This window comes from Ruditapes philippinarum, unplaced genomic scaffold, assembly GCF_026571515.1.
Source record: "Ruditapes philippinarum isolate M1 unplaced genomic scaffold, ASM2657151v2 ctg225_1_1_1_1, whole genome shotgun sequence".
Lineage (NCBI taxonomy): Eukaryota > Metazoa > Mollusca > Bivalvia > Venerida > Veneridae > Ruditapes > Ruditapes philippinarum.
The window spans coordinates 138,167-154,031 of NW_026851833.1; the positions used below are offsets into that span (position 1 = coordinate 138,167).

The window sequence follows — 15,865 nt, forward strand, 5'->3', positions numbered from 1 at the left end:
CACTATACTGCATATAAAGAGGTTCTTCTTCATGACACTTCAAGCATCTGCCATAGGTAATGACATTCTTACATGGTTCAAATCTTATCTCTGATGGACAGCAGCTGGTGGATGTGGCTGATACTCATTCTACTTCTACTATAGTGTCCCCAGGGGCTCATTTTAAGTCCTCTTTTATTTCTAATATATGTCAATGACATGCCTGCAACCCTAAGCAATAAGCTTAGATTATATGCTGATGACTCAGGTATCCTTGTATCTGGTAAAATAAATCTGAAGAAATGCTCTCTTATGGCATGAGCCTTATAAGTGATTGGTTAATTGGCTATAAACTGTCTTTGCATCTTGGGAAGACAGAGTCTATTCTTTTTGGTTTAAGTTTCAACTTAAAGTGGGCCTAGCCTCCAGGTCACATGTTATGGTACTGCTATAAAGTACACATCTTTTGTTAAGAATTTAGGTGCAAAACTTGATCAAATCTTTTTTGGGGTCGCCTTTGATGCTTTGCATCAATGCTTTTCTTGTACTTATTGTTATAATTGTTAAAATGCGATTTCCGTTTTCGGGCAAAAATATGTGAAAATCCGGCATGCTCCATTCTTTGGGCGTTATCACGAGTACAGTAAATCGTACTGTTATTTTTAAAATGTCATGTTATAAGATAAAAGACATTGTTAGCTTGTAGTCAAACAAGAAAAAGAATACGTATCTGGTTAACCGCGCCTTCGTTTAATAACGTCAGACCATATCTATTTTATCAATCATTCAGTATCAACTAACGTAGTATTTTTATTTAAAACTTATTGAGTAAGAATACTTTGAATAAAGTATTTTAAAGTAATTAGTGAGCTAATTAATGGAGGATTTGCTTGCCAATGTAAGTTCTATCTAATTGTTTTATATGTTGTGTTGCTTAACCAAAATCATTTTCCTACTAAATAATTAGCCATATACGTTCAGAATAGCCAATTAACCACTATTTATAATAGTACGATTTTCAAAGAATCTAAATACTATAGTGTATGTGATTATAACACACAAAAAAACTATGAGTTTACAAAACTGATAATTCAACTCATTTTTCATTTTATGCGTAATATTAAAAAGGTTAAATGAAAAGTCAAATGTTAGTACTTGTAAAAAAAAGGATAATAAAATGTTAATAATTTATACTTCCTTGACACGTCATATTAACTTTGTTAAAGTTGTCTTTCGGTAACTATTATTATAATCATTAAGATATTTGTTATTGTTAAAGTGTATAAAGCTATATATCTAATGTTTACTTCCGTGTGATAAAAGTCGAAAGTAAGATGTTGAAAAGTCGAAATAACAAAATCAAGATGGCGAAAACTCGATATAATTTCGTGTTTTAATCATCGTACTTCCGACATTTCACCATCGTGGTTTCGTTATTTCAACTTTTCACCATCGTACTTTTGACTTTTTCATCATTGTGATTACCGCTTATCACCATCGTACTTTCGAGTTTTCGCATTCCTAATGAATGATAACCTATTATATATAATGATATCGGTAGTCAGAAACATTAAACGTTTGAAATAAAGCAAAACGCGCAATATACTTACCTTATCATAAAGATCCAATGTCATTAAAACTAATAGTATACTAGTATTTGTTTGTAAATATATTTTCTTATTGAAAAATCGAACCCAAGATGATGAAAATCTAAATTCGATGATAAAAAGTCGAAAATACGATAATGAAAGCTCGATATACATTCGCGATTTAATCATTTAAATCATCGTGGTTTCGTTATTTCGACTTTTCACCATCGTATTTTCGTGTTTTCGTTGGTGTGTCGCGATGTTTCTTATGGGAAAACGTAGATGTCTGTATTTTACGAAATTATTGTTTGAATATTGAAAAGCATCAATTCAAAATACCTTAATGAAATAAATATGTCAATGTCTGAATAAAGGAAAAAATATATGCAACAAGCCTAACACATTTTTTTTCAACATTGTAACATTTGCACACTTATGTGTACAATGAATAGTTAACTTTATCGACAGGGTATTTTTCTTTATGTGCGAATAACCTTATGGGTATAATTTGTCCTTTGTGTTTAATGTTTCTTTAAAAATAAGTTTTAAATATCTAGGTAAAAATGACTATTACATACATACATGACTACATATGTAAACTTGACAAGTCAACAATGTCAATGTTCTTTAAAGTAGTCTAACAGTTTGTTTCGAAACACAAAACTTCCTCTTCATTGTTTATTTGTTTATATTTATATACACAAAACTGTATGAAAACTGTATCGCGCCATTACTTACATTGATTTCTGTTGATAAAGGGCATGCCTAATAAATTCACAGGCGTACGGCACATTTGCAATGCCAATAATGATCTCGGTGATCAAGGGATGATTATTTTTTGATAATTTTACCATTATTGGCATGGCAAATGTGTCGTGCGCCTGTGAATAAATTTTGCTTAGCTTGATCATACACCTCATCAATATATATTGAAAATGAAATGAAGAGAATGGAATATTTTTACCTCATACTACACAGTTTGAAAATATTATAATGATAAACTTTAAATGGAATAGATATTATTAATATTAATGTCTCTCTTACAAATTCTTATAGATACAAGTACAAATGTTGCTGCAATGCAGCAATTGAGAAGCTCCGCGCAAAAAAATGCGCTCATTACAGATACCTTACCAAATTATTCCTACGCACAGGTCATGTTATATTCAGATTAAGTACTATTGTAGATTTTTCCCGAATGTTTTGTAAACCATTTTTTTGCATAATTATACTTATTTTATGCACTGTCCATAATTAAAAAGAGGGGAAAGATATTTAATATAAAAAATGCTTTCACTGATGCCTACCTGGTAAGGAAAGTAATTCCATTGAATACAAACAAGACTTACAATACTTGTAAATGTTATGTGACATGACTGTACTGTGTTCTGTTTGTGTCACTACTGTAGTCAGTAACATAAGATGATAAAAATATCAAAGTCTGTTTTTTTTATTATTATATTTGTAACAAATATACAAATAGTAACAAAAGGGACTAATATTATATAAATAACACATAGGTTTGTGGGTAACAGTAAAAATATCATCCCGAGGAAAATACTGTTACCCGAGGCGTAGCCGAGGGTAACAGTATTTTTACGAGGGATGATATTTTTACTGTTACTCACAAACCCATGTGTTATTTATTTTATTACCCCGAACAAAAATACTGTGATGATCTGAAATTGTCAACTTAATCTAACTGTAACAAAAATAAACCAAGAGCTGTCCTTACCTTTTAAGTTTTAAGTGTACTTTAGGCCTACTTGAGAAGTTTTCTTTTTCTTTTATTCTTTAAGCAAGTGATGATATCTTCAAATCATAAGCATACAATAAGCTTGGTTTTATTTAGAAAACTAAACACTAACCCATTTACACGGTTATGATCTGTGAAATCTGATCCTTCTGTTACCAGAATATTCTTAGCATGGTTTTTGACAAAATAACGATGATATCCTCAAACTCCTCGCAGCGGTTACTTCCCCTGATCTGTACAGTAACCACTGCCACCACAAGTAAATTCGGTCGAATATAGCCGGATATATTTTTTTCACTTTTAATTTTGAAATAGAATACTTTATATCATTTTAGTTTTCTTTCGTTAAATAGTTATGCTTAATGTACAAGAAAGTAAAAAAATATACCTATAAAAATTATTTTGTAAACATAACGAAAGCTATTTTCACTGTGACACCGTATGCATAGTAACAATGGCAGAATATAAACAGTTATTGAACGATTACACAAAAAAAAATGATCCCGCACTTGTTTTAAAGTGATAACAAATTGTGTGTCTTGAACTTATTTTGTCTTGTAAGGATGTAATTATAAATCTGCCAGTTTGATACGGGATCCTTGGCGTTCTGAAACTGGCCGCCATGTTTTTGTCACATGATACAACTATCATCACGTGATTTCAGTGGTGGCAGTGGTTAAAGTAGCAAAGCGTGACGTAACCGCTGTGAGGAGTTTGTGATATCCTATGTCTGTCCACCATATCTGTAACGTTTCACTGATTAAAATTGTTAGATAATCCTTTGTTGCATGCTTAAATCGTCTGCATGTTCCAGTTTGACACATAATTATTTACATTGCAATTACTTCCGTTGAAAACGGATGTTTACTTTTTGACTATTTAACAAAAAGATATTTTATACGCGAAAAGCACACTAGGGTGCGAACAACTAAATTTTATGAATGTCATATATAGTTACTCCAGAGAAGAAATTGATGTCCTATCGGGGTTTAACGTCGAAAATAAAAATGAATCGAGAGAAAAACGGCGGCCATTTTATTTAGAAAATAGACCACGTGACCAGATTTTATACTGTTAAAAATACTGTTACCTATGTAACAGTACAGAATTCTAAGTCACGTGGTACACTTGCATTAACAGTAAAAATAACTCCCAGAGGCCTATGGGAAATTAGCATTACGAAAAAAGTGAGGGGTAATAATATAATATAGTAATATTAAATGCATTTTTTTCATGTCAAATTAAAAAAAATGGTTTCTTTCAATACTGAAAGTAGAACACACTCTGGAATGAAAAAATGGGATGAATTGAAAAAGACCAAATTCAGGATTTGTTTTGTTTGTTATACACGCGCTACATGGTGATACAGTTATTATCAATATAATAGAAGACTGTTACCTGAATTTTAGGTAGGTATGAGGAAATTCACTAACATCATGTTCGTGCAAGTCAAAGGTATAAAAGCTATTTGACATTGGTAATATATAAAAAAAAAGAACTATTGTTAATTAATTTATTGGGAGATTTATTGGGAGATCAATATATATATTTTTTGTTGAATTGCTTTAAAACCATTCATAAAAAACATTACACTTCATGTTCAAAATGCAGATCAAAGTTTCTGTTGTTCTCGTGATATCTAATCTATAGCCTACGCTTAATCAGGGTCCCACAAAATGCAGCTTTCGCTGTCGAGTACGGACCCCGAACATATCACCAGTCATATCCTTATTTTTTTTTCTTTTTCATAAAGTGGTTACCAATGAAGTTAAATTATTTCAAAACAACCAATATATCAACATGTTATTATTTAACATTTAATTTCATAAATATAAATTAAGAATAATTATCAAAAGCAAAATTATGCCTGAAATCTTCTTAAGATTGACAAATTTTCACTAATAGTATACTTGATATGCTGTGTGTAAATGTAATTCAAAAGGTAACAAATTATAATTTCATGTACTACTAAAAAAGGGAAATAACAAATTTATAACCTAAGTGTCAAAAATCAGAACATTTATAGCTATTTATAGCTTTTGAATTCATGTACAGCAGAACTGCTTTCCGGTTTTCATTCATTAATATGACATGCTGCGAATCACCGACGGGGAAACCAATATAGAAATCGAAAGGAGTTCTTGAATGCGGATTTATTTTTAGCTGTAAATCGAAGGGATTTATTGATCAAATCCGGGCCCATGGACAAAAAAATAGTAAACACAAATATCTCCGCGCCTGTGGGCGCGGAGCAATTAACCTTGGCATATTACTGCGCGTGACATGAACACGTGAGATTCTAGACAGGTTTTTGTTTAATTTGAAATTGAAAGAAAAGAAAACGCATATTTAAATTGGAAACATGATAAATAGAATACCAGACAAAAATTCACCAAGCAAGGCTTAGAAAAAAGAAGGATATGGGGCTCTTTTCTAAGCCTTGCTTGAAAAGGTTTGCAATATCAGACACTAGCTTGTAACCTGGATTCCAGACTTTCGATTTTTCATGTGCTTCTGTTTGGCAAATCGACACTCATAGATATTATCAAAAACACGAACGAGTATGGAATAGCGCGTATGTTATGGATAAGCAAATAGTATCAACGCTTGAATCCCAGGCATGGTATTCTCTATATCATTGATGATATGTAAAGCAAATGGAAAACTTTTAGCACCGTATAATAAAAAGATAATTAAGAAAATTAAGATAAAAAAACGCAAAAGCATGTGCAGACAACATGTGAACTTGTCAAAGTATAATGATGACTTGTGCAAACGACATGTTAACTTGTCAAAAGTACTCACGATACTTTGACAACTTAACATGTCCTTTGCACATGTCATCACGATACTTTGACAAGTTAACATGTCATTTGCACAAGTCCTCACGATACTCCGACAAGTTAACATGTCATTTGCACATGTCATCAGGGGCGTCCGTGGCCGAGTGGTTAAGGTCGTTGACTTCAAACCACTTGCCCCTCACCGCTGTGGGTTCGAATCCCGACAAGGACTTTGAATTCTTTCATGTGAGGAAGCTATCCAGCTAGCTTACGGAACGTCGGTGGTTCTACTCAGGTGCCCGTTCGTGCCTGAAATAATGCACGGAAGGGCACCTGAGGTCTTCCTCCACCAGTAAAGCTGGAACGTCGCGATATGACCTATACTGTGTCGATGTGACGTAAAACCCAAAACAGAGGCACATGTCATCACGATACTTTGACAAGTTAACATGTCATTTGCACAAGTCCTCACGATACTTTGACAAGACAAGAAATGGTGTAAATTGTACATGTTCACTTGCTTAAACGACAAAATCATTTCATCGTTTCACAAGATAGCAAAAACATTGATCACATAAGACAGTCATGGCGTTCCATACCCCTTGGTCCAAACCGCTGAGACTCCGAGGGTTAGCTTTGAGCACATGAGCGTTCTCGGTTAAGGTCAAGACTATAATTTGGAGAGTCGAAATTCCAATGATATTCTTGATATATTAACTGCAGTTCAATACAATCCAATAGAAACCCTACTTAAAGATCCTGTATGTTGTCATCAAAGTGATTAACCACACTAAGTGAAATTATATAATGTACATAATAAAACAAATAAAACAATTTTCAAACATCGAAGAATATGTAAAATATGTACTGCAAATATTTGTGCATATTACATGTAATCATTGAAATATATGCATTTATTTCTTATTGTAAAATTTGACTTAAACTTTTCTAATTACCTCACTTTATTTACATGAAATGTTAAATTCGGTAATATCTTTATAAATAATGCTTTTTGGAACCTACAAAATTAATACATACTAATTTGAGCATTCTATTTATGATTTAAAACCGTAAAAAATTGTGTTACAAGATCTTTAAGACCACCCCGCTATTAAGACCAATTTTTAAAGGTTTCGCAAGTCAACATGGCGTTTTTCAGGGTGAAACTTTAAACCCCTTTTTTCTTTTTATTGCTTTGTACTTGAATGATCTCGTCGATTTTTTCATAGAAATAAGCTGTTTTAGTACATTGCTGAAGACCATGATCAACTACACGCTGCTTATGTAGAGTATATAAGAGATAACATCTTACATTTGTCTCTGAGATTATGTTCAAACTTATTTGCTCATTTAGCTTTGCTAGTGTTCTGTGCTTCAACGAATATTCAAGTATTGAATATTTTCAAGCATACACGGCTAAACCTTGGAAAATTTATCTATGAAGCTTTTGCGCTGCGTGCGTAAGACTCTAGTTTATTGAGCGGATGTATTTTTGTTAAATCTTTTTGGCTTGCAGCCACGGCTGCAAGCCATTTCATGTGGAAAACTTGTTCCGGTTAGGTGGTTTCCTGCTTACATCTGTTGGTGCATGATTGAACGGGAAACCAGCTGCAATCGTGCCAATCGCAACTTTTCGGCCTTTTCCGTCAGTCTTCGGATTAATGATAATAGCCGATGAAGTTCCGATTGCAATCGTGACAATTCGGGCGAATCCGTCATACTGCGGAGTAATATTACGGAAATCTAAGCTATTTTAGTTACTTCGGTAATCCCAGTTTGTGTATATAAATAGGATTTCTATTTTTACTTGATTTATCGGTTTAAACCGTAATAAATTATAAACGAAATTGTTCCGTTTCATTTGTTTTTCAAGACGCAAAAGTTAGTTTCTTTTATAATTGTTTTTTTGTCTGTATTAGTTTTATACAATAGAGAATGGTGACTGTAGTATTATTCCGTCTTCAAAGGGTGGTCCTGCTTACCAAATCACGCATGATCGAGTTATATTTAGATCTACTGAACGCACTTCAACTTCTTGGTGAGGTAATCTAAAAATAGCTCATGCATATCATTAACCTTGCCACGTGCTGATCTATGTATCATAGTTGATACATGCCACGTAACGAAGTATTTTAGTGCATTTACTTGTCTATAAAGCAAAGGAATGATTTCGCTGCGAAAAAGGGGAAATGAGATGTGCACACTTGTTTTCCTTCAGTATCACGTTAATAATTTTACGATTGATCATATACAAATACCGTAATTCAAAAAAAAATGTGAAAATAAATTGAAACCCCCCAAAAAAAGAACAATTTTAAAAGGTTGGGATGAAGGCACAACTGTGCAAGCCTTTCCTTTTAAAGGGAAACTTTATTTCGTGTTTGCATTTCAAAATATTTTTGCATTATTAAAAGAATTTATTGTCAACACTAAGCATACAAGCGAACTTATTGAAATTTATGATAACATTACAATTCTGAAAGTACCCTATGATGGAAAGAACTAATATATATAATGTTCAACCGCCATTTAACGCTCATGGAGCGTTAATAATGAGTTTGTTTGTATCCTTTTTATTATTATTTATTTACCTTTTTTATTTCCATACTGCTAATTTCACGTATACATGCATGTCAATGTAATGTGTATGATGATGATTTGTAAGTGGTCAAATCAATAAAACGTATTGTTGTTGTTTAATATGTGAATAAAAAAAGGTTTGCTCAAATTGTGTAACGTTTATTTACTAAGTTGTATTGTCTGATTTTATTGACCTGTCAATTATGAATACATTAAAGCACTCATTTAAATATTCGACCCCACTTCGGTTTGGTCCGTGTAGTTTACGAGAATTAATGTGGAGTATATAAGTCATGTTTTGAAAGTCAGGCCAGCTTAATGTGAAGGTTTTCGTTAATTCGCAATAGTGCAGTCGGTTAAGAGAATGCCTGATTATTGAGAGGTCTGTGGTTCGATCCACACTGATGAAATTCTTTTAGGATTTACTCTCTCTTTATTTTTGCAGTATATTTTAATGGAACAGATTTGTAGTGTGTTTTAAGGCATTGAAAAGACATTTATTGGTTTTAATCTGTTTTAATTTTAAACATGAATTCTTAAAACATGTTATTTAAAAAGAGTATAGACTTTACAAAATTAAGCAAAACATAATAAAACAAAACGAACAACACAAAAAATAATCATGTGTAGCTATAATAATGTTGAAAGTATTATAGGAATAATAAAAAACATGGACCAACGCGGTCTCGAACTTAAAACTTATGACACTTAGATTATAAACTCGTGCTTTACCCTATTGCGCTATAACGATCAGTACACTTAGTTCATAGGTACAAATTAAATTAAATTCCATCGTACAACGTACATCTCACGGAACTTTCCGAAAATCTACCGAAGATTAATATATTGTGTGCATCGACCGTGTAATCAGTATGTAATTGACAGGTTAATAAAACCAAACAATATCTATGTTTCAACAGTGAATAGCTAGAAATACATATCATAATTAAATAAAGGAGATAAAAAAAAATGTATACTTGTATTTAGATATCTGTATCAGCAATATGCAGTTAAATAATTCATTCAATTGTTTTTAATCAATATCTATAAAAAAAACCTTTGCACGAAATGTCCATAGAAAACAGCGAATATTTAAGACAGTGACAAACCAACTGAACAAAGTATATAAGAGATATGAAGTGTCTTTCTACGTTCATAAAAGCCAAAATTTCCCTTGTGCGCACCGGAAATCCTGGTCCCCTCCCTGATACAATAATTAAAAAGAAATATTTAATAAATTAAAAGGGGGGATTTGACCCGACATAAACTTTCCTGGTGTTATCATATGCGGAAGACTTCCTTTTGTTCACTCTGTTGAATCAGAATACCACTTCCTTTTATGTTAGCCAGTTATAGTAACTGTATAGTAACTCGTGGCCACGACATAGTATCTCGTGCCCACGACTTAACTATCTCGTGGCCACGACTTAGTAACTCATGGCCACGACTTAGCTTTCTCGTGGCCACGACTTAGTAACTCGTGGACACGACATAGTATCTCGTGACCACGACTTAGCTATCTCGTGGCCAAGACTTAGTAACTCATGGCCACGACATAGTATCTCGTGCGCACGAGATAAATAAAAACACACATACATGTCACCTTTGTGCCACCGTACAACAGTCTTTTGAATATGTAACTGCTTTTTAGTTTTATTTTTGTATTCTTTTTATTGTATATTGTATGATATAATGTTTGTACATGTTAAACTACTGGCCATATTTGTCATGATACTCTGTTAATGGCCAAATGTAATGTTTATTTGCCATTGAAATGAAATGAAATGTAAAAAATGCAAGCACGGGAGATTGTGTATCTGTATAACTTTAAAAAGGCAATTGTTCGCACTTTGGTAAAAATCAGGTTATCAGTGATTATATAAAGGTTTTAATTGTTTCAGTTACTTACATGACATTATGATAACATCATTACAATAGATGTACAACATGTATATAGCATTGTTATTGATCTTTTCATGTACGTCGTACTGTCTAATGTACACATTTCTGTACTCAACAACGAATGGAGCGGGCATCAAAGTAATTAATTTGTTACTCCGAACACTTATTCTGGCAAGCAATAGTCTACAAATCAATCTTTGAGATTACCGTGCCTCCAAATTGTTGTCTGTTATTTAAGAACAATATGTATTCCATGCTCGTCAAAGAAATGTGTAGACTGTATTCATCAGTATAACAACGTGAGATAGTGTGAAAACTGTTTATAAAAATATCTCACAAAAACAGAAAACAAACGCAACTTTTCGGACCTTTCCCTCAATTTTCGGTCCTCGACTCCTCAGATTTAGTCAGTCATAGGTTTAAAGCCACGTGGTAGAATTTGTCAATCGCAACTACTCGGCCCTTTCCGTCAGACTTCGGATAAGGACCTCGAACACAATAGTATGAATACACAGAACGGATGCGGTATTTTGGTCTAACCTACGCTAAGAAACTAAACATGTAAACAAGTTTATTTCTATATATGTAGTAAAAGTCCACCTAAAATAAGTGAATTCATAGGTACAAAAGCAAACATTACATTATTTACATATTTATTATTATGGCTGTAGAAACAGAAAGTACAAAAACAACCTTTAGACATTTATAGTCGGATTTGTTTAAAATTGAACATCAGTGGGCATATTTAAATTACAAATTGTTGTCAGACATATTTTCAAGCACAAGAGTACGGGAACAGACATAAGATGTCAAATATATACATTCGTTTTACATTATCTCTGTTTACATCTGAAACCACGTGGTAGAACTACTTTCAATCCGTATTGTTTCCGAGGTTATTATAGATAATAGCCGAGGCAGTTCCGAATGAGAATTTGTAATGCCTATTACGCATTCGGAACTGCCTCGGCTATTATCTATAATAACCTCGGAAACAATACGGATTGAAAGTAGTCCTACACTTGGTTTTGACAGATGTAAACAGAAACAGAGATAATGTAAAACGAATGTATATATTTGACATCTGATGTCTGTCCCGGTCCTCTTATGCTTGAAAATATGTCTGACAACAATTTGTAATTTAAATATGCCCACTGATGTTCAATTTTAAACATATCCGACCAAATGTCAACCTGTTGGTTTTTTGTACTTTCGGTTCCTAAAACCATAATAATAAATATATATACATAATGTATTGTTTGCTTTTGTACCTATGAATTCACTTATTTTTAGATGGACTTTTACTACAGATATTGGAAATAATCTTGTCAACAACTCCCAGCATTAAATTACTATTTCTTTACATGTTTAGTTTCTTAGCGTAGGTTTGACCGAAATACCGCATCGAGGTCCTTATCAGAAGACTGGCGGAAAGGGCCGAGTAGTTGCGATTGCCTATTAAGCTCATCCGATCGTTGAATCGAAAGTAGCTTAGTGGGGTTTTCCCTTGTGTTTCAATTTGTCAGACTTTAAAATACCGACTTCATGTAGTTGGATTTTATTGACTTATCTAGCAGGTATATTCTTTTTTCAAATTGTATTTATGAACAGAAATTATCATAGAATTTTACGATTATATTCTCAATATAGACAAAAACACATTTTATTTTGAACATTAACAAAACGCGGAAGGAAATCATTTTACTTCCTAATTTACAATTTAATAAGGTAAATCAACTCTCAATATGCTATTTGGGAATTGTCTTGGCATTGTGTAATACAATATCATATCGAACACAAAATGTACAAAAATTCGACAAAATAATTTTAATTATAAACATATCAAGCAAGCATTTATACATTCTTGTCATTTACCAGATTTGTTGTTCAAAGACTTTTTACTTTATTACATTACTTTCTGTTTGACAAAATGATATCTGATAACCGATATGAACTTAATTTTTTTATGGTTTTATATCAAAAATATGATGCTCAAATTAAGAGTTATCAATGTTGTAAGTTCCAAAAAGCATTATTTATTAAAGATATTAGCGAATTTAACATTTCATGTAAATATAGGGAGGTAATAAGAAATCTATTTTCTATAAATTGTTAGTCAAATTTTCCAATAAGAAATGAATGCATATAATGTACATATAATAGGCACAAATATTTGCAGTACATATTTTACATATTCTGCGATGTTTGAAAATTGTTGTAATAGCATAATTATATACATATATAATTTCACGTTAGTGTGGTAACAATCTCAATCATAACACATACAGGATCTAACTTGTAGTACATACAGGATCTAACTTGTAGTAGTCGTTGCCGAAGTCGTGGCCATATATAGCTGCCGGTGTAACAAAAATAAGAGCCACCTCCGGGCGGGGGCAACGCTCGACTTTGTACTTTTTCTAAAAGCAAACATAGAAAGGTTTGAACATATCTTAACGTTTCCTTTTTATGAATATAGTTGGTCTGTCTTGTCACATGAATAGAAACATGCGATTCTATAAAAAGAAACACGCAATTCTATAAATAGAAACATGCAATTCTAAAAATAGTAACACGCATTTTTTAAATAGAAACACGAAATTCTAAAAATGGAAACACGCAATTCTATAACTAGAAACACGCAATTCTAAAAATAGATACACGCAATTCTATAAATAGAAACACGCAATTCTAAAAAAAGAAACACGCAATTCTAAAAATAATAACACGCAATTCTAAAAATAGAAACACGCAATTCTAAAAATAGAAACATGCAATTCTATTAATAGTAACACACAATTCTAAAAAAAAGAAACACGCAATTCTAAAAATAGAAACACGCAATTCTAAAAATAATAACACGCAATTCTAAAAATAGAAACACGCAATTCTAAAAATAGAAACACGCAATTCTAAAAATAGTAACAAGCAATTTCTATAAATAGTAACACACAATTTCTAAAAATAGAAACATGCAATTATATAAATAAAAACAAGCAATTCTATAAATAAAAACATGCAATTCCAAAAATAGTAACACGCAATTCTATAAATAGTAACACACAATTCTAAAAATAGTAACACACAATTTCTAAAAAAAGAAACACCTAAGTCTATAAATAGTAACACGCAATTCTAAAAAAAGAAACACGCACTTCTAAAAATAGAAACACGCAACTCTAAAAATAGTAACACGCAATTTTAAAAATAGAAACACCCAATTCTAAAAATAGTAACACGTAATTCTAACAATAGTAACATGGAATTCTATAAATAGTAACACGCAATTCTATAAATAGTAACAAGCAATTTCTAAAAAATAGAAACAAGCAATTCTATAAATAGAAACAAGCAATTCTCTAAATAGAAACATGCAATTCTGAAAATAGTAACACGCATTTCTATAAATAGTAACACGCAATTCTAAAAATAGTAACACGCAATTTCTAGAAATAGAAACACCTAAGTCTATTAATAGTAACACGCAAATCTAGAAATAGAAACGCACAATTCTAAAAAAAGAAACACGCAATTCTAAAAATAGTAACACGCAATTCTAAAAATAGAAACACCCAATTCTAAAAATAGAAACACGCAATTCTAAAAATAGTAACACGCAATTCTACGTATAAATAGTAACATGGTAACACACAATTCTATAAATAGTAACACACAATTCTAAAAATAAAAAACATGTAATTCTAAAAATAGAAACACGCAATTCTAAAAATAGTAACATACAAATCTATATACACACACACACACACACACACACACACACCAATAAATATATAATTATGGTCATTTAATGCACAAATCTGAGAAAATTCAGTAATTTAACCTGCAAGGTCAAGGTCATTAAAGAGCCCAAGCAAATTTGGGTTTGATAAACAACAAGGTCTGGTCCTTAAGAATGTTCTGTTATAATATGAAGTTGTTTCTTTCAATAATAGCAAAGTTACAGTCAGTTACGGCCAAAACAATGAAAATTTCATTAATTTGACCTTCAAAGACAATGCCATTAATGAGTGAAGGTCAAGGTCTGTCGGGTTATTTATAAGAGTTATCCTTGAAGATTATTATGTTCAAGTTTCAAGATAATCCATTCAATTTACAAAGTTACAGCCGATAATAGCCAAAAAAAAATGAATATTTCAATAATTTGACTTTTAAAGTCAAGGTCATTTATGAGTGAAGGTCAAGGTCTGTCTAGATATTTTTAAGGGATATCCTTGAAGATTATTATGTTCAAGTTTGAAGACAATCCATTCATAAATAACAAAGTTACAGCCAATAATAGCCAAAAAAATGAAAATTTCAATAATTTGACCTTCAAAGTCAAGGTCATTTATGAGTGAAGGTCAAGGTCTGTCTGGTCATTTTTAAGGGATATCCTTGAAGATTATTATGTTCAAGTTTGAAGACAATCCATTCAATAATAGCAAAGTTACAGCCAATAACAGCATGAACAAGCAAAATTTGGACTTTTAACCTTGAAGGTCAAGGTCATTTATGGATGAAGGTCAAGGTTAGTGTGGTCTACTGAAAGGTCTTGTCCCAAGGGTTGTTGTGGCCACGTATAAAGACAATACACAAAGAAATAAAAAAGTTATGATCCAGGTACATGTTTGCGGACGGTAACGGCAACGCTGCCGCGACTATAACAATACCTCTACTTTTTTTTTTCAAAAAAAAAGTCGAGCTAAAAATGGCCCATTGAAAATTGACCCCTTGGTCATTATTCAATTTCGAAAACTTAACCTGGGTTATTTTTCAACGTTGCGAATAGTCGAACTTATTGGACTTCGAGTTGAGATAATATGCTAATTTGAGTATGGGCAAAGCGAGATTCTGACCAAGAACAAAACTATCTTCGAATATAGCTTTGGTACGTCATTATATTTTGTTTACATTGAGAATTGAAACGGCCTTCAACATTGAATTCTGATCAAATAGTCGTTGAGAAATAATCAGTGATTATATTTTGATAAAATGTCATTTTCTGACAGTTAAATTGTAAGAAGAAACAAAATCTCTCAAAGGCGTCATTAGCATAACATGGCCAAGCCTGAGCCAATGCGAACTACTTCGGCGAGAAGGCAAGGGAACTATTTTACGAAAGTTAAAGGCAACAATTTCAAACAGACGGGTCTATATGGTCGGAGTCCGACATGGCCATCAAGACTTCCACAGAGGAACTAATGTTTTGTCCCATGATAATGGTCATTTTACGAACTAGTAAAATCTGTTCATTAGAATATCTATAGCTAACCATG

At 32.2% G+C, this 15,865-nt stretch overlaps 1 protein-coding gene across 2 annotated transcripts in view; it reads left to right on the forward strand.

The window, feature by feature from the left end:
* The first annotated feature begins 825 nt into the window (after nt 1-825).
* Nucleotides 826-15,865, forward strand: part of LOC132740688 (serine/threonine-protein kinase TBK1-like) — a 118,805-nt gene continuing 103,765 nt past the window's right edge. Inside the window, exon 1 of one of the 2 annotated variants that reach the window (XM_060728653.1) lies at nt 826-877. The gene's annotated coding sequence lies outside the window, so the exon portion shown is untranslated. Of the gene's footprint in view, nt 878-12,110; nt 12,167-15,865 lie in introns of those variants that run through there. The other variant, XM_060728644.1, reaches the window with a different exon arrangement.